The sequence below is a fragment of the Parasteatoda tepidariorum genome, chromosome 10 (genome assembly GCF_982258835.1).
Source record: "Parasteatoda tepidariorum strain Cologne lab strain chromosome 10, Ptep-v5.0, whole genome shotgun sequence".
Lineage (NCBI taxonomy): Eukaryota > Metazoa > Arthropoda > Arachnida > Araneae > Theridiidae > Parasteatoda > Parasteatoda tepidariorum.
In genome coordinates, this window is record NC_141764.1 from 47,577,129 (window position 1) to 47,597,753 (window position 20,625).

Genomic DNA, 20,625 nt, shown 5'->3' on the forward strand with positions numbered 1-20,625 from the left:
CATTCATTATATTTGATATATTTATTTTCCTCTAAACACACAGTTGCACTCCGACTGTGAAGCGAATTCTATAATAAAATTCATAGGAAAAGAAAACTTCCTACAGGATATACGATACTCTTAATTTAAACCTGTATGGAGAGTTCCATTCTTTCATCCAAGGGGGCACCCGGGTTTGAACCGGGGACCTCTCGATCTGCAGTCGAATGCTCTACCACTGAGCTATACCCCCTTGCTGTACAGATTAGCTATAAATAAATTAAAACGTCCCTTCTTATTATTAGTTATAAAGGGAAACCATTCATTATATTTGATATATTTATTTTCCTCTAAACACACAGTTGCACTCCGACTGTGAAGCGAATTGTATTATAAAATTCATAGGAAAAGAAAACTTCCTACAGGATATAAGAAACTCTTAATTTAAACCTTTATGGAGAGTTCCATTCTTTCATCTAAGGGGGCACCCGGGTTTGAACCGGGGACCTCTCGATCTGCAGTCGAATGCTCTACCACTGAGCTATACCCCCTTGCTGTACAGATTAGCTATAAGTAAATTAAAACTTCCCTTCTTATTATTAGTTATAAAGGGAAACCATTCATTATATTTGATATATTTATTTTCCTCTAAACACACAGTTGCACTCCGACTGCGAAGCGAAATGTATAATAAAATTCATAGGAAAAGAAAACTTCCTACAAGGTATAAGAAGCTCTTAATTTAAACCTGTATGGAGAGTTCCTTCCTTTCATCCAAGGGGGCACCCGGGTTTGAACCGGGGACCTCTCGATCTGCAGTCGAATGCTCTACCACTGAGCTATACCCCCTTGTTGTACAGATTAGCTATAAATAAATTAAAACGTCCCTTCTTATTATTAGTTATAAAGGGAAACCATTCATTATATTTGATATATTATTATTTGATATATATTATTTCATTATATTTGATATATTTATTTGATATATTATTTGATATATTATATATATATATATATATATATATATATATATATATATATATATATATATATATATATATATATATATATATATATATATATATATATATATATATATATATATATATATATATATATATATATATATATATATATATATATATATAGTCTGAATTCGAAAAACTCCACTTTCATTTTGTTTTGCAACCAAATTACTTTTCAGTCTGTATTTTGAAAGAAATTAAATTCAATATAAGCTTTATATATCTAGTGTTAATTTTTATCTCTACTAAAAAACATTGTTAGAAGTCTCATGATAAGTGGATAAATAACAATCTATATGTATATTTCTCTTACTCGGCACCAAAAAAAAGCCTCATTACAACTCCCCGAATGGCAACGTTAGAAAATCGACCAGTGATTGCTGCTAAATATGTCACATGGCAAATTTAGTTGAGGTGGCTCAACATATAGCGCTTTTAAAAACGGAAACAATAACCAGAGTGAGCATTATCAGGTTGTTCAATTCAGATTCATGCCCTAAAAACATGACAATATTTAATTTAAACTCAATTAGGAATTAATTAATTAATTGAAGTGAGAATGTCTTAAAAGGCCGCTGTTGAATTGATATTTTTCTACTGGGAGCTTCCTAAACATCTAAAAAACGTCTAAGTGTTTGTATTGAATGCATTGAATTTTTTTATATTTCCCGTTTATTTATGCAGAATTTTAAAATGCAGAATATTAGTGAAGCAATATTTGATAATTTATTTTGCTAATATGTTTCTTATTTCGCTAATGTTTTTATTTTTTCACCATGTACAATCTAAATAGCTAATATACTTTTTTAAAAGCCAATAAGAACTTTGGTAGAATTCATCTACATAAGTACAATACTATGTCTTTGATGATAAAATACTATGTCTTTGATGATAAAATACTATGTCTTTGTGCTAGAACATTGTGTTCATTGGCGAGCGAGCGCAGCGAACGGCGTGAACGACATTATATTACGTAGCAATTCTCGGGGGTTGGCGAGCGTTAGAGAGCAGTTGGCTGAGCCTCCTAGTTTATTTAATTGTCATTTTGCCGTATTCAAGCTAAACAGTCCAATAACCATAAATAAGATGATGATGAAGCTCTTAAGTTTCTTCTCCATTGCGTTATCCTAAGTTATCTTTTCATCATTTGTTTTCATTTCGATATTTTGAATAAAAAAAATTTCATCATTTGAAACTTCATTTATTACACCAGGCTTCTTCATGGATACTTCATGGATTGCCTGAATTCCCATTCCCTATACTATAAATTTATAAATTATAGAGATGAAAGAGAATGTGTGATGAAAAATTTCTCCCTTGGGGTACGGTTTCCTTTAAGAGCTCTTCTTGTCTTTCAGTGGAGGCATCTATGGCCAAGAATACGACTTCAGCCACACACACGTCAGAGCCCGTTTAAAAGGCGGACCCATTCATACATCCATATATTCTTCCATAAATCGTAATTTTGTCCTCAATCAGAGAACGATCAATCTCTGATTCAGTACCCTCTGAGTTATTGATTTGTTATACGAACACGGAGTACTTTGTGACCCGACAGATTTAACTTGCACCAGTCACCCTTTACTGCACGGGGAGTCTTTGGCTGTCGGAGATCAAACTCATGACCACTTGCACATGAGCTCAACTCCCTACCAACCAGGTTATTATTGCTTTATTACATATCCTTAAATAAATAATATTGCAAGATAAGCTTTACCGTACGAGACATGTTCTTAGTTATTAAAGTCTTGATAATTACTACTATTCTAATCAATAGAATCAGTATGTATTTCGTGCCTCGTTTTTTAACAAAAATATGATTATTAATAATGCGAAATATTCTATAACGATAGAATATTACGAAGCATAGAGTAAATAATGCTAAAAGATTAGATTTACCGTTAAAGGTCAAATTTACAGATAAAGGTAAGATATTTTTCGTAACATAAATTTTAAGTGTTTTCATGTTCTTAGATATAAAATTCTTGATAATAACTACTATTCCAATCAATAGTATCTGTATATATTTCGTGCCTCGTAATGTAACGAATGTAATCATGCTAAATATTCCATAGCAACAGAATATTACATGCCATAGTAGAAATAAAGCTTAAAGGTTAGATTTACCCAGGGAGTAAAGGAAACTCATTAAACTTACTTTGTTTACAGAAAGAATATTTAAAAAAAAGTAAAAAAAGTTTTTCTTAAATGTCAAAACTGGTAATAATTCACCGCAGAAATTTTAGCTTAATATTCCAATTGTATGAATAACTGTGTTAACCACTTACAATTTTGTAATTACAATCGGTATGTAATACATAATGATAATTTTATTAATCACGTAATTCCCACCCTTTCCAGAAAGCTCAACAAATCAAGAAATTTTAATAATAACTTCCGTTAACTTAGAATAAAACTAAAATTCCACGAATCTTGTAATGGTGAGACTATGCAATTAACCAACCACAGGTTCGGTTTGAAATTCCAAAATTCGGTTTGAAATTCCAACCTTGGAGCTCTCCGGCAATTTAAACCGGCAGAACTCCTAATCTGGCAACATCCGCCATGCTGTAACGGAAGGAAACTCCAACTATCAGCGAAAGGGGCTGCAAATGTCAGTTTAGAACAGAATTTACGCCAATCGAGAATAGGCAAGCAGCTCGTAGCGCTCATTTGATAGGGTAACTCTGGTTGTTATGGGCCCCTCTCGTCTCGTGCCCCTGAATTCTCCAGAGAGCAATCAAAGTGGGGCTTTTCCGCTGGAATGTGTTTTTCGGTTTCTTCTCTTGTTGGCCGATTATTGATTCGACAAATCCTCAATTGGCTCAATTTTCTTTTTTCGCACTTAACTGAGATGGATTTTAAAAGGGGGGAATAAGAAATAAGAACGACTAAGTTTAAAATATATTTTTAAACTTCGGAATTGTGCAAATTCTTGGAAAGATAAGCCAGGCGATAGAGAAAATACACTCCAGTTTATATTTCTTTTTTAAGAGCCAGCAAATTTTGGAACAAGTTTTTTTTTCTTCAGAAAGACAGATTTCTTTTCCTACGTCGGGGATCGGCCTTATGATCCATTTCTCTTCTAGTATAAAACAGCCTTCGAAAAATAGTTGTCAATAGGTAAAATAGCATTGGTCATAGAGAAACAATTTGTCAAGTGTTCACAATTCATCACTTCACCTGAAGAGCACAGAGGGCTTCTAAAACACCAATCCGGATAAAGTGAGATAGGCTTAACCAGTTGACGTACAAAACTTTGCAGTGAAAATCTGCTGGTCAGAAAGGTATAGATATACAAAACATCAACCTGGTTTGTGGTAGAAACTTAATTCTAGTAAGCTCCTTATAACTCCCTCTAGCTTGTACAATCAAACAGGCTTTCATGCTGTGTACACCCACCAGCCACAATTGCGATTCGTCAGATTTGGATATTGCTCTTGTCTTTTTTTTCACTTACGTATTAATTTACGACTCCCAATTTGCATACAGGTTTTTTACTTGACACATTTTTTTACAATATGCATACTTTTTATGCTTCAACAAGAACAAAATATTGTAAAATAGTTTTTAAAAAAAGCAGATAGTTGAATGCCGAAAATGACTTACAAACGGACTTACAAAATGACTTACAGATCAGTCGAACATCGAATTATGGTAAGACTAGCTAAGACAAGCAGTCCCACGAGTATCACGGCAGCCACATTCTAAAAAAATTTAAAAACTGATCGTAAAAGATCAAGGAAACAAAATATTTTAACTATAAATACTGTTGACCAAAAGTATTTGCAAATTAAATATTTTGGGTTACAAATGACCACCTGAATTCCTAAGATTGACGTGAAATTACAGTCTTTTAACTTAATAGCTTCAATAACTTCATAAAATATTTATTCCCAGTTTTGAAATTTTTCCAAACTGGGGCCACATAGAGTATGCAATTCTCTATTATAGTGTTTCCAGAGCTCTTCAGTAGCAAGAACGTTCTCTTAAGGGTCCTATGCCTTATATTCAGCTTTGAGCCTAAATTTTCTTTGACCTCGACGCGGTTAATACAGGAACTGTTTTCTTTGCAGTTCTTTAATGGTAGTGATCAAGTCGACTGCAATTAGTGCAAGTTTCCTCTCGATAACAATTCTTTGCCAGCAGATTACACTTGTTAAACCAGAGAGCTCGAAGGTACTATCGTTCATTCTCTAACCAAGCTTCAATTTTGCTACGGTGATGGCTGCTTCGATTCGACGGCTAATTCCTCAGTGAGTTCTATTGCTAGATTTATTGAAAAACGGAACATCAAATTCAATCGGAGGTTGAACTGGGGGACATGGGTCTGAGGTCATGAAGCTGTTATCGGCCTGGTTTTTGGCAAGCCGTCTGTAAGCAACCCAGTCTCTGCTCGCTCACAGTTCTCTTCTGCCCATGGGTTCAATTAAGGTAGACTCAAAGCCTTGTTTTCATCCACGATTGCTTGCTATTCAGGTTCTGTACCAGCTGTTGTCGTTACGCTGAACCTTTACAACTTTGGTGATTGGACTTAATGGCCGGGATGTGTCACGAATATCCTTGTTTCGACTAGAATTCTAAAAATATACATTAAGAGTGAGGTATACCATGTATTCGTATGTTTTTGTGCAATATGTGTTACATTTTATAAAGTTTTTAAATTGGAGAATGTATTGAATCTAGATTGATTGGTTATTTGTCAACAGAAGACAATATTTTAATCCCGAGACGGTTTGTGTTTGCTTACTTCCTCCCAACTCAAAGCCTAAGCTCATAAATATCTAAGCTCATAAATATCAGCACTGAGCATTTAAACAAGTCAATCATCAGTCATAAAGTTCAATAAGTGGTCGGTGTCACTCAGTAAAACTCAATAGTATAAAGAAGAGGAAAATTTTACTCTCGAATAATTCATTTCTTTTATGCAAATATTCTTATTCTCCTTATACCAAGGACTTCCTTTTATTTTTTTCTTTCAAACCCAATAAGTACTGATAAAACAGTTTAAATTAAAATTAGAATTTTCATCTGATCTTTTAGGTGCATTCATAGACAAATAACATGACTTTTCAAAGCACGTTCGAAAAAGAAAATAAAAAAGCAACAGTTTGAGTGCCTTACACTTGAAGAAAAGCTGTTATTTTAAACTATATATAGCATCTTGCCGTGAAGAAATATCTGGACTTAAGAACAGACAAGTTACTTTTATATTCTATAAGTTATTAAACTTATTTTTAAAATCGCCAATACGGCGAGAGTATTCCACCTAGATGAACATCATCAAAACCACTGGCTTATTCTCATTTTTTGCAAATTTTTATGAGCCTAGACAATACATCATTGGAAAAAGTTTCTAAATATTAAAAACTATGGCCATATTATAACGCCATCTATGGCTAAGAATACGACTTCAACCCCACAAACTCGTCGCAGCCCTTTTTACGAGGCGAACCCATTCATTCATCCACAGTTCGTAATTTTTACGTGAACCAGAGAACGATCAATCTCCAATTCAGCACAACCAGTGGTATTGATTTGTTACTGGAACTTGGAGGACTTAATGACTCCGACAGATTTAACTTGCACCAGTCACCATTTAATACACGGGAATTCTTCGGCCTGTGGATTCGATATCCCGTTCTTATGAACGCGAGTCTAACGTCCTATCAACCAGGCTATGTCAACCCCGGAGACTATTAACGAATGGAGGATTCTGTTAAAAACAAACTCACAGATTCTCAAATTGGATCGATATATTGTTTAAGATCTTTGAATACCTTACTAGACGGTGGAATTTAATGGTACGGAGGCAGCTATTTTGCTCTTAATCAATCTAATGAAATTAGATAATAATTTTTTACATGAAATAATTCTGATGCATAAAGCAAATGGAAAAAAAAGAGAAAAGATCATTCGGATGCTTCCAGATCAAGGAACCCAAAATTATAAAAAATTTTAAAAACTTCTTTTGAGAGGGATTATTAAGGTTATTTGCAGTCTTAATTTTAACAGCACTGGTGATCATTTAATTTATCACATCCTATGTAACTCAAAACTATAAATTTTGAAACATGCAAATGAATTTTAAACAGCTATTTATTAATTTTAAATAAAAGGAGATGTTTTTAGATTCAAATAAGTCAGACAAGGTGCTACTTATGTTTAACATAAATGTTTAAAGTCTATTTTTCTGCTAAGGATTCTACCTAGAAAAAAATTCCTGGTTTTAGTGGTCTTACTTTTAATTTACCAATCTGATATACAAGATAATTTTTTTCAATTCTAGGGACACTTTTAGAATAATATTTTTTTATCCTGTGCAAAAACTACTCACCCACAAAAAAATTCATTCCTTCTAAAATTCGTCGCTAGGCAACGGTTCATTTCGTATGCTTCATCTTCTTTCAGGAACGAAAGATCTCATTATAATCATTTTAAGTGCTACGATTTCGAAAGAAACGAAAAGTTCTAGTTCAAAAGAAGAAAAAAAAACAATTAATGGATGGGAGCATTTTTCCTTCCTATAGTACCCAGGAGAAAGCATTTGATACTCTTAAAACCACCAGAAATTCCAATGCATAAAAACTTTCAATTAATGACAAGAGTTGAAATAGTTACTCGAGAGCAGTGGTACTAAAATGTCTCGTTGCTTCTGGAATTAATAGCACAAAAACAGAACCCAAGTATGTTGAATTTAATCTTTGAAAAAAAGAACTTGCTAAAATTAAGTTGTTACTTCAGATTTCATTATTTAAATAATGTTTTGGGTGAAGCACTCCTCATATGTTGTACAGTACAAGATATACATTCGATATTATGAATAAAACGAAAATTATTCCAGTAATTAAATAATAAAAACTTTCAATTAATGACAAAGAGTTGAAAAAGTTAAGCGAGAGCAGTGGTACTAAAACGTCTCCTTGATTCAGAATTAATAGCACAAAAACAGAATTCAAGTATGTTGAATTCAATCTTTAAAAACAAGAACTTGCTAAAAATAGGTTGTTAAATCAGGTTTCATTATTTGAATAATGTTTTGTGTGAAGCACTCGCCATATATTGTACAGTACAAGTTGTTCATTATAATAAATGTATGATATTATGAATAAAACCAAAATTATTACAGTGATTAAATAAGATGAAACACTAGTTTAAAAGTCGAGAAAAGATTGATTTTCAGAATTAAATGTTATTTTGACAATTTTGCAGTTTAAAACAACTGAAGTTGGCTGTATTATTTTACGTAATACATACGTCGGAAGTATTTTACATTTTTCTTTTCTTAAAAAATATTTTTGCAAATATTCTACGCAACAATGTAAACAAGAGTATCTTGAAAAATAAAGCTCGTTTACGTATTTTTAAAAGTGTGTTAATCTTTATATAACTTTTTAAAGTTTCATTATGTAATAACTGCTTAAAGTTCTTGTCATAAAAATCAATCTTTCTATAAAAATATAAATTTGATGCAAAATAAATTTGATGAAAATCAAAATTTGAAAAAAATGAAATTATCAGCAAATATAAACTAAAGCCACAAGGTCTATTGAAAACTAAGGCTAACCGTGGGAGGTTTCCATGGTTTTAATCTCCATTTAACGCAAATGCTGATTAGTTCCATCAAAAAGTCCTCCACGAAGGCAAAGTGCTCCTAATACTTGATCCAGGTGTTCCCTTGTCTTCTGCATTGGGTTCAAAATTACAAGGCTACGGAGTTAAACATTAGCAGTCGTAAGCCCTAAAATAGGATCAGCTGTTCAACAACTTTTATAAAATAAAATAAAATGTGTTAGGGAGGGGCCGAGATAACCTGGTTGGTAGGGCGTTGGTCTCGCATTCGTGAGAACGGGAGTTCGAATCATGTCACCCGAAGAATCCCCGTGTATTAAATGGGTCACAAAGTCCTCTAAGTTCCCATTACAAATCAATACCTCTGGTGGTATTGGTCCAGGAATTTCATTGTCTTCATGATTGGGTTTGAAATTACAAGGCTACGGAGTTGAACATTGGTAGTCGTAAACTCAAATTTATTTAGGTTGGCTGTTCAACGACGGTTACAAAATGCGTTAGGCACAGCAGTGGTGGCTCAGGGCATAGAGCTCTGGCCTACCAATGAGGTGAACCTGGTTCGAATGCCAGCGATGATTGGTCGATACGAATTCCGCATACGGCTCGCACCGACCACTGTGCAGAAGCAAAATATTTTCAGTTGTAGACGAATCATGGATTAAAAAACCCTTGTCAGGCTAAGGGTTGGACGTTTTCGTAGTTTTCATCTCCATGTAATGCAAATATGGATTAGTTCCATAAAAGAGGCCTCCACGAAGGCAAATTTCTCCCAATGCTGGATCCAGGAGTTCCCTTGTCTTCTGGATTGGGTTCAAAATTACAAGGTCATGGAGTTGAACATTATTAGTCAGAAACTCAAAATTGGGCCGGCTGTTGTAAATGTGTTTGGCAGATGTTGAGAGAATCTCAAAAAATACATTCTCGTAACTTTTAGTGACTTAAGTGATTTAAACTTTTTAGTTAATTTAGTCTTAAGAAATTTAGTGCTTAAAATATAGGAAACTTTTTTGACTTAAGTGATTTAAACTTCTTAGTTAATTCAGTCTTAAGAAATTTAGTGCTTAAAATATAGGAAACTTTTTTGACTTAAGTGATTCAAACTTTTTAGTTAATTTAGTCTTAAGAAATTTAGTGCTTAAAATATGGGAAACTTTTTTGACTTAACTTTTAGTGACTTAAGTGGTTTAAACTTTTTAGTTAATTTAGTCTTAAGAAATTCAGTGCTTAAAGTAAAGGAAATATGTAATACGTATCTTTACATGACAGTTCCTTTTATCAAAAAGATAAATGCTGGTAACTCAATTAAAAAGCAAGGCTCAATTAAAAAAAGCATTGATTTTGAAAAAGCAAGATATTGTTACCTACCAAATATATTTTAATAGCATTAAAATCTATATTTGGTGACCTGACATGGTTCTATTTTTAAACTAAATTAGTAGCTAGGTAAATAAAATATCAACTGCTTTTAATTTCAAACGTGTTATCAATTTTTTCAACAAAAGTGCTATTCTCGTTATTGTAAAATGTGAGAACAGCACACAAAAGGTAAATAAAACTAAAGGTAAAAGGTAAATAAAAGGTAATCAAAACATATTTAATAAAAACAATCGAGTTAAATTTAATTGGTTTTTATCCATTCTGTTTCAACTGTCTAAATCTAGACATTGTCATGAAATTTCCTTGTGAGCAGGGTTCATGATTTTTTTTATTTAAATCGGATTTTTTTTATTTAAATCAGATTTTTTTGATTTTTATTCAAATACACTGAAAGAACTTTGATTTATGACTAAAAAAACTTATAAATGTTTAATCAGAATTAAATTAATATTAAAGCTATATTAGAAGAATATTTTAGAAGCTCTAACTACCAAAAACAATTTTTCATTATAATACACAGTTTTGAATGCATAGCAACCATTTTAAAACAAATGCATGATTGAAATTTGAAGACTACATGAAATAGAGAATTTAAAGAATACTTTAACTAGGTATTAAAACAAAGTTTCAATTACCAACCCATAATTTTAATTTAAAATTGTGATTTCTTTTTTTTTCTCTTAACTTTTAAAATGACAAAATAAATGTAACAGATTGTGTTTATAAATGTAGTCATTCATCAAAAAATAAATAATTATTTAATCTATATATTTTCATATTAAAATATTCATTTTTAATCCTATGTCAAAATGGATAAGTTAAGCTAAAAAAAAAATTTTTTTTAATCTATGTACTCATTGAAATTTTTTTTCACAAAATTTCTTTATAGAAAAGCTGATAATGTCAAAGATACTATAAATATATTATGAGAAAAAAATACTTCTATGTTTACTTTAATCTGTATTTTCAATCTCAAGAATCAAAAGATTCTTAAAAATGTAATTTCAAATGTGTTGGAATTTAACACATACCAAAAAAGAAAGTAATTTCGTTAGCTAAAATCAATTAATGTAGCAATTTATTTGAAATAAATATTAAAGCAAAGAAAGGAAATAATAAAAGTATCAGTAACTTAAAACGCTGTTCTTTTAACTTTTTAAATCAATATATATATAAAAAAATCAGTTGATTTAAATCAATGATTTTTTTTAAAAAATCATTTGATTTAAATCATGATTTAAATCGTGATTTAAATCAAGCTGATTGTGAGCCGTGCTAAACAGTTAAGGAAAAGGTAAAAACTATAGAACGTAGGAGAACAATTGCTATATAAACAATATTTCAGGATGTCAACTTTTAATCATTTTTTAAAAGCTTAGTTTGTTCTGTTTCTAATTTATTTTAAACTTTTAATTACAAAGCTTTATATTGTGTTTCGGTAACATATCTGTATAATTTTGTACTTTACGTAATTTGTTAATACATCTGCTGTTTCATGTGTACCATATTAAACAGTTAAGGAAAAAACCAAAACTATAGCAAGTAGGAGAAAAATTACTGTATAAACAGTATTTTTTAATTCAAGAATTCTACTTGTAAATATTCTTTTTAATTCCGCTCAAAAAAATAAAAAATACATAAATTTTCGAAGAAAAAAAAATAAAGTATATAAATTTAAAAGCAATATCATTAAAGTGGGCTTATTGTTTTTTAATTAATATAAATGTGTACGAAGTTTCCTCGACCAAAATTAATACACTACTCTTTAAAAAACCCAATCCTCTATCTTCAAACTGCCGGAATTTATTAAATTGCATTTTGATTACCTCATAAAAAAAATGACATCGCAAATCATTTATACAAAAAATATATCATCCGAACTCAAAAACAACGCTCTTAAATCACAAACTCAAATTGATTTTAAAGCCATTTACTCGAAAAAAATTAAAGTAGCTCATGACGTATGCATCATTTAACGATAAACAAAATTTTTCTCCTACTAAAAAACAAAAACTGAAAGTATTATATTTCCATTTGCTTTTTGTGATGGAGGAAATTTGTTATTTGTTACATCAAGCTTCTTTTTTTTCTAACTCAACATAAAAATAATCTTTTTTTTATATTTGCTTTAAATACTGTGATTGACTTACAAAGAATACTATATTGTTTCTTTATTAATTCTAGATTCCAGTGGGCCTTTTTTTCTTTATTTTTCACATTTTTTTTTCTCTCAGAGTTTATTAAGAGAGTTTATTTATCTTTAATGAAGTCTTCAGTTTAAGAGCTTTAAATCTCTACGAATTCCAAAGCCATCAATTTTATGTTTTTTGCAATCTACTGTTTCTAAAAGAAATACTACGATATAAAACACATCTTATTCCTCAATTTCAAAAAGACTGTGTCAATTTAAATTACTTTAATTTCAAGACTTAACAGTGAAAAATCACTGGAGGAAAAATTAAAACACATAAAAGAGTAACAGTATATTTAGAATATTTTTTAGGTGACAGATTCTTGTTTTAGCTTTTATTTCAACTTTAAGAAGCCAATTGGTGAAAATATTAAACTTAAGATAAACAATATTTTACTACAAAACATTTTGCGCCTTATCTGGCCTAACACTTTGTGACCAATGATAACCGAGGGAGAAAAGAGATCGGTTTATGTCCATAAAAGCTGAATCTGAAAGGAAAAAAAACGTTGGCCTGAGCTTCTTATCTTCTTTCAACTTTTCAAATGTAAAAAATTCATTAAATCTTACAGCGTCACAATTTAAAGCTTTCCTAATAATTTGAAAATATGCTGTAGAGGCCTTGGCAAATTTGAGTTATGCCAATCACGTCCAGGGGCAGGTTCAGAAATTTTTCCTCGGGACGGTCATGGACTCATATTCCCCCCCCCCTCACAATTATATTTTTTTATAACAAAAAATTTTGTTTTAAATATTTAAACAAAAAAAATTTGGGGTTTTCAATGGTAGTCTTCTCATTTGTTTTTTTCATAATGATCAATAGAACAACACATAAATAATTCAAGCATTCAAAATCTTTAAATAATAAATGTAACGCGTTTTTCAGAAACTTTGGCAAATCTGTCAATTATTTTTTCAACATCCAAATCAATTTCTCGATGAATGTTTAATAACGCAAGTCCATTTAATCGTTCTTGAATTTGAGTTGCTCTAAGCCAAGATTTGAGACGTCGAAGAGTTGAAAAGGAACGTTCTGCGGTTGCTGCACTAACTGGCAGAGTTATTAAAATTCTCAACAACATATTGATTGATGGGTACAAATCGATGTCACAGGCATTAATAATCTTTGAAAGATCGTTGGGTATTTCAAGTCCTGCTTCTGTTTCATGCTGCCATTTTGCCACCCAATGACGAAAAAAACTATTATTTTAATTTATTTATTCAATTTGGGGGGGGGTGTCAGTCATGACCCTTATGACCCCCCCCCCCAATCTGGATCCGCCACTGATCACGTCAGGCCTTTCGCCCACTCATTACTCATTAGTTCGTGGTCGGGTATCCTTTGTGAATGATTCAAATATGATTATTAATTACCATTAATATGGTTTTTTGATTTACAAAAAAATATACTTCTATTGTGAAGTTTTGGTTCATCGAGACCATGTGTTTGTTGACCTATACACTCGGATTATAATAGGTTATATTTGCTGTTAATTATGGACAGGACCTGCGAAAGGAGTGAGCAAGGCGGGCAATCACCTGGAGGACCAGGTTACTCCTACCAATCACCAATTAAATAGTCCAATGTATAATCATCAATTAAATAGTCCAATGTAAATAATCATCAATTAAATAGTCCAATGTAAATAATCCCCAATTAAATAATCCAATGTAAATAATCACCAGTTAAATAATCCAATGTAAATAATCACCAGTTAAATAGTCCAATGTAAATAATCATCAATTAAATTGTAAATAGTCATCACCAAACAAAGGATTTTTTCTGAACTCTAACTTTTGCAAAACAATGTGTACAGCAATTATGATTAAATATTTTTATTAGTTAAACTAGCTGAATACCCATTCTTCGCACGGGAATATTTTTAAAAAAAATCGATAAATCAGTATTGAAAAACACTACGAAATTATGAAATCAAACTGAAAATCATATGCCGACACAATTAAAGAACTTGGAAGAACCAGATAAGTGATATTTTTAGGGGAATTAATGAATCAAAATTATTGAGATTAAAAAAAAGTGGTTGAATAAATACGGGTATGTTTAATGTAACAGAAGTGTTTTTGCTTTCATTTAAATTTTAACATAACTAATTACATGAGTTTTCAGTATGCTTGCATGATTTTTAGTAATTAGGCCGTGTTAAATAAATAAAAACAAAGAAATATTTGTCCCACTTTCTAATAAATTGGTAATAAACTAGTTCAGATGCAACTTTTTTTTTGTTCAGAAAGTGTCACTAACCTGTTTCTTCCATTAAGTTTTTCAATTAATATAGCTAAAATAATTTCAATTTTTTTAATTTAATGTTAGATGTTGTTATCTTTATGTTATTGAAGTAAGCAAAGCTCGTTGTTTGTAATCCATACCATTGAATAAAGATAAAATGTATTTAACATCTCTTAGCATGATGCTATTGCTCACGGCCGATTCATGATAGTTGAAATTCCCCTTAAATTAAACACTTAATTACAAAACACTTAATTTCAAAGTATAGGTATTAAAACTGCTTCGTGCTGTTTGAAAAATCACCAAATATATCAATATAATATTTTATACCCATATAGTAAGTATATTTGGTACTTATTATATAGCCCTTCAACACTTGAGTTTATACATATTTGTCAGTGGCAGCCAACTAAAGCCCAATTTTTTAAAACAAATATACATTCGAACTTCATAAGGATTTTTGGAGCCTGACCATTTCTCTATCCGACTTTTAATTTACTGTTAAAATATTTATAAGTAGTGGTGGAAAAAATTTCTTTTATTTCTAATTCTTTAAAATATATTAATACACTGGAGATTAATACCACTGCAAAAAATATTTTCTGAAACTGCGGAAAACCCGTTGCAGAATTCTTATCAGAACCAATTCGCCTATTATCATTATACCAGTAGTACATATCAGAGTTGGCCAAAAATGTAATCGATTACATCTTTTGATTACAGTAATCAATTACTTGTAATCATGATTACAATTTTCAAAAATTTTGATTACAGCTGTAATCATGATTACAATATTGATTACAGTAATCAATTACTTGTAATCGTGATTACAAAGTTTGATTACAGCTGTAATCATGATTACATAGTCGATTACAGTAATCAATTACTTGTAATCATGATTACAATTTTCAAAAAATTTTGATTACAGCTGTAATCATGATTACAATATTGATTACAGTAATCAATTACTTGTAATCGTGATTACAAAGTTTGATTATAGCTGTAATCATGATTACATAGTCGATTACAGTAATCAATTACTTGTAATCATGATTACAATTTTCAAAAAATTTTGATTACAGCTGTAATCATGATTACAATTTTGATTACAGTAATCAATTACTTGTAATCATGATTCCAAGTAATTGCGATTACAAGTAATCACAACAAAAACGATTACAAGTAATTATGATTACAAGTAATCAAAATATATGATTACATGTAATTTGATTACATGTAATTTGATTACATGTAATCATGATTACATGTAATCTAATTACACGATTACAAGACTATTGTATTCTTATAAATGATTATATTTTACAGTAGATAGTAGAATGTATTTTATAATGATACATTTTGCATGTATTAACATGTACTGCATTTTGTACGTATTTGTATACGTACAAATGAATGTAACTGAAATGTATGTACATATGATTTTATCTTGTGCATATGTTTAGACATTTTAGTATCACACACATGTACATACACTTATATTGTAGGTATAAAATATATGTACGTATGTATATAGATAATAATTACGTATGTATGTGCAAACAATGTAGGCATGTACATTTATACACAATGAACATATGCCTTTTATGCAAATATTTGTGTATGTAAAATGTATACCTATGTTCATGTACGCATGTATATACAAGTATTTGTGTCTGTACGAACATACATACATTGTCTGTACAATGTATATCCCATGCATGTATGTGCAATTTATTTATGAACAGTACAATATATGTATGCATGTACAATATAGGTATATCTGTAGGATGTACAATATATGTATGTATACATGTACATGATATGCATTTCCAGTGTATTTATGTACATGTACATAATATGTTCATGCTCAATGTAAATATCCAAATATGCATAATACATTTGTGAACTATTGTACGTACATTGGGCGTATTTATATTTCACATATATTCATACATGCATTCGACATGCATAACGTACGTACACACATTTGAGATGCATATATTGTACAGATGTATATACATATAGCGTACAGATGTATATACATATAGCGTACAGATGTATATTCATATAATGTACATATGATGAAATGAACATATAATGTTCATATAATGTACATATGTGTGTACATATACAGTACGTATGTGCATAAATATATTGGGCATAATTCTTTCGTACAAATTTTACATGTGTACATGCATGCTATCCCTATCTATGCATATGGTGCAATGTATATATGTACAATGAATGTATCCACACATGTACAATACACGTATGTTCCATGTATGCATATCCATATGTTCCATGTATGCATATCCATATGTACTATATATGCACGTACAATACATGAATGTATGTACATACATTGTACATGCGTACATACATTACACGTATACATATGTACATTACATTTATGTCTAAATATGTGTACAATGCAATAAATAAAATGCATGTAAGTTAACTTTTAATGACTCAAGCAAGTTAAATGACAAAATCAAACGATATTTAAATTTAGTTTTCAGCTTTAATTGTTCTATATCATTTTGAAATTCTCTGAATAAAAAATTATTTTCAGTTATTTTCATGAAATGTTTGACAAAACAGATTTATTTTTTTTATAACATAATGCATGATTCATAGAAATTTTTTAAATGGTAAGAAAAACGGTAAATTTTATGTGTGGAATTAATATTTAGAAATTCCAAATAAAATTATCGTTTGCTTTCTAAAAAATATGAGGTCGAGTTTCATATACCTTAGAATAATTTTAAAAAAAATTTTAATAACTTTACTCATATAATTTTTTTTAATGTATGCACAATGTATGTGTATATTGTAATTACATATATTTAAATGTACGCACGTATTTGTACATTACTTGTAATTATGTACATGTATACGTTGTATGCACATGCATACATTGTGCATATAACTATTTTTTTGTACATCCATGCATTACATGCGCATAAGTATTAACAAAGTATGTAGTTATACAAGTACATACGTAAGTTGTACATAAGTACATACTTTGCGTGCACATATATCGATGTACATATAAATATGCATGTATACATGTACGCATTTTATTTACGCAACTATGTGCATATATTGTACCTTTAAATAACATTTTTACATATTGTACGCAAATACGTACAATTTTATATACAAACGTACATTGTATATACGTGCTATTATCGTAAATTTATACAATATATGCACTTAAGTACATAAAAGCCTGCAAACGCATGAACATTATTTTCATATACGTTCATACATACATTGTCTATGTATACAAAGATACAAAACATTGCCTTCTTGTACAAACAAACATACATGCGTACATGTATCATAAATGCATAATTATATGTACTAAGCATATGCGCATTGCATTAAGTATATTACAATATAATTATGAATATTGTACGTACAAACAACGTTTGTGCATACATTGTATGCATAGGAATCGCAAATTGTACGTTCATGCGTGCGTACATTCCAGAGTTGGCCAAAAATGTAATCGATTACATCTTTTGATTACAGTAATCAATTACTTGTAATCATGATTACAATTTTCAAAAATTTTGATTACAGCTGTAATCATGATTACAATATTGATTACAGTAATCAATTACTTGTAATCGTGATTACAAAGTTTGATTACAGCTGTAATCATGATTACATAGTCGATTACAGTAATCAATTACTTGTAATCATGATTACAATTTTCAAAAAATTTTGATTACAGCTGTAATCATGATTACAATATTGATTACAGTAATCAATTACTTGTAATCGTGATTACAAAGTTTGATTACAGCTGTAATCATGATTACATAGTCGATTACAGTAATCAATTACTTGTAATCATGATTACAATTTTCAAAAAATTTTGATTACAGCTGTAATCATGATTACAATTTTGATTACAGTAATCAATTACTTGTAATCATGATTCCAAGTAATTGCGATTACAAGTAATCACAACAAAAACGATTACAAGTAATTATGATTACAAGTAATCAAAATATATGATTACATGTAATTTGATTACATGTAATTTGATTACATGTAATAATGATTACATGTAATCTAATTACACGATTACAAGACTATTGTATTCTTATAAATGATTATATTTTACAGTAGATAGTAGAATGTATTTTATAATGATACATTTTGCATGTATTAACATGTACTGCATTTTGTACGTATTTGTATACGTACAAATGAATGTAACTGAAATGTATGTACATATGATTTTATCTTGTGCATATGTTCAGACATTTTAGTATCACACACATGTACATACACTTATATTGTAGGTATAAAATATATGTACGTATGTATATAGATAATAATTACGTATGTATGTGCAAACAATGTAGGCATGTACATTTATACACAATGAACATATGCCTTTTATGCAAATATTTGTGTATGTAAAATGTATACCTATGTTCATGTACGCATGTATATACAAGTACTTGTGTCTGTACGAACATACATACATTGTCTGTACAATGTATATCCCATGCATGTATGTGCAATTTATTTATGAACAGTACAATATATGTATGCATGTACAATATAGGTATATCTGTAGGATGTACAATATATGTATGTATACATGTACATGATATGCATTTCCAGTGTATTTATGTACATGTACATAATATGTTCATGCTCAATGTAAATATCCAAATATGCATAATACATTTGTGAACTATTGTACGTACATTGGGCGTATTTATATTTCACATATATTCATACATGCATTCGACATGCATAACGTACGTACACACATTTGAGATGCATATATTGTACAGATGTATATACATATAGCGTACAGATGTATATACATATAGCGTACAGATGTATATTCATATAATGTACATATGATGAAATGAACATATAATGTTCATATACTGTACATATGTGTGTACATATACAGTACGTATGTGCATAAATATATTGGGCATAATTCTTTCGTACAAATTTTACATGTGTACATGCATGCTATCCCTATCTATGCATATGGTGCAATGTATATATGTACAATGAATGTATCCACACATGTACAATACACGTATGTTCCATGTATGCATATCCATATGTTCCATGTATGCATATCCATATGTACTATATATGCACGTACAATACATGAATGTATGTACATACATTGTACATGCGTACATACATTACACGTATACATATGTACATTACATTTATGTCTAAATATGTGTACAATGCAATAAATAAAATGCATGTAAGTTAACTTTTAATGACTCAAGCAAGTTAAATGACAAAATCAAACGATATTTAAATTTAGTTTTCAGCTTTAATTGTTCTATATCATTTTGAAATTCTCTGAATAAAAAATTATTTTCAGTTATTTTCATGAAATGTTTGACAAAACAGATTTATTTTTTTTATAACATAATGCATGATTCATAGAAATTTTTTAAATGGTAAGAAAAACGGTAAATTTTATGTGTGGAATTAATATTTAGAAATTCCAAATAAAATTATCGTTTGCTTTCTAAAAAATATGAGGTCGAGTTTCATATACCTTAGAATAATTTTAAAAAAAATTTTAATAACTTTACTCATATAATTTTTTTTAATGTATGCACAATGTATGTGTATATTGTAATTACATATATTTAAATGTACGCACGTATTTGTACATTACTTGTAATTATGTACATGTATACGTTGTATGCACATGCATACATTGTGCATATAACTATTTTTTTGTACATCCATGCATTACATGCGCATAAGTATTAACAAAGTATGTAGTTATACAAGTACATACGTAAGTTGTACATAAGTACATACTTTGCGTGCACATATATCGATGTACATATAAATATGCATGTATACATGTACGCATTTTATTTACGCAACTATGTGCATATATTGTACCTTTAAATAACATTTTTACATATTGTACGCAAATACGTACAATTTTATATACAAACGTACATTGTATATACGTGCTATTATCGTAAATTTATACAATATATGCACTTAAGTACATAAAAGCCTGCAAACGCATGAACATTATTTTCATATACGTTCATACATACATTGTCTATGTATACAAAGATACAAAACATTGCCTTCTTGTACAAACAAACATACATGCGTACATGTATCATAAATGCATAATTATATGTACTAAGCATATGCGCATTGCATTAAGTATATTACAATATAATTATGAATATTGT

At 29.9% G+C, this 20,625-nt stretch overlaps 3 non-coding genes across 3 annotated transcripts; all 3 read right to left on the reverse strand.

The window, feature by feature from the left end:
* Window positions 1-160: 160 nt before the first annotated feature.
* TRNAC-GCA (transfer RNA cysteine (anticodon GCA)) lies at window positions 161-232 on the reverse strand. The gene has a single exon. It is a non-coding gene; the product is annotated as a tRNA-Cys (tRNA).
* Window positions 233-458: 226 nt separating this feature from the next.
* On the reverse strand, window positions 459-530 carry TRNAC-GCA (transfer RNA cysteine (anticodon GCA)). The gene has a single exon. It is a non-coding gene; the product is annotated as a tRNA-Cys (tRNA).
* Window positions 531-756: 226 nt separating this feature from the next.
* Window positions 757-828, reverse strand: TRNAC-GCA (transfer RNA cysteine (anticodon GCA)). Its single transcript has one exon. It is a non-coding gene; the product is annotated as a tRNA-Cys (tRNA).
* Window positions 829-20,625: the final 19,797 nt, after the last annotated feature.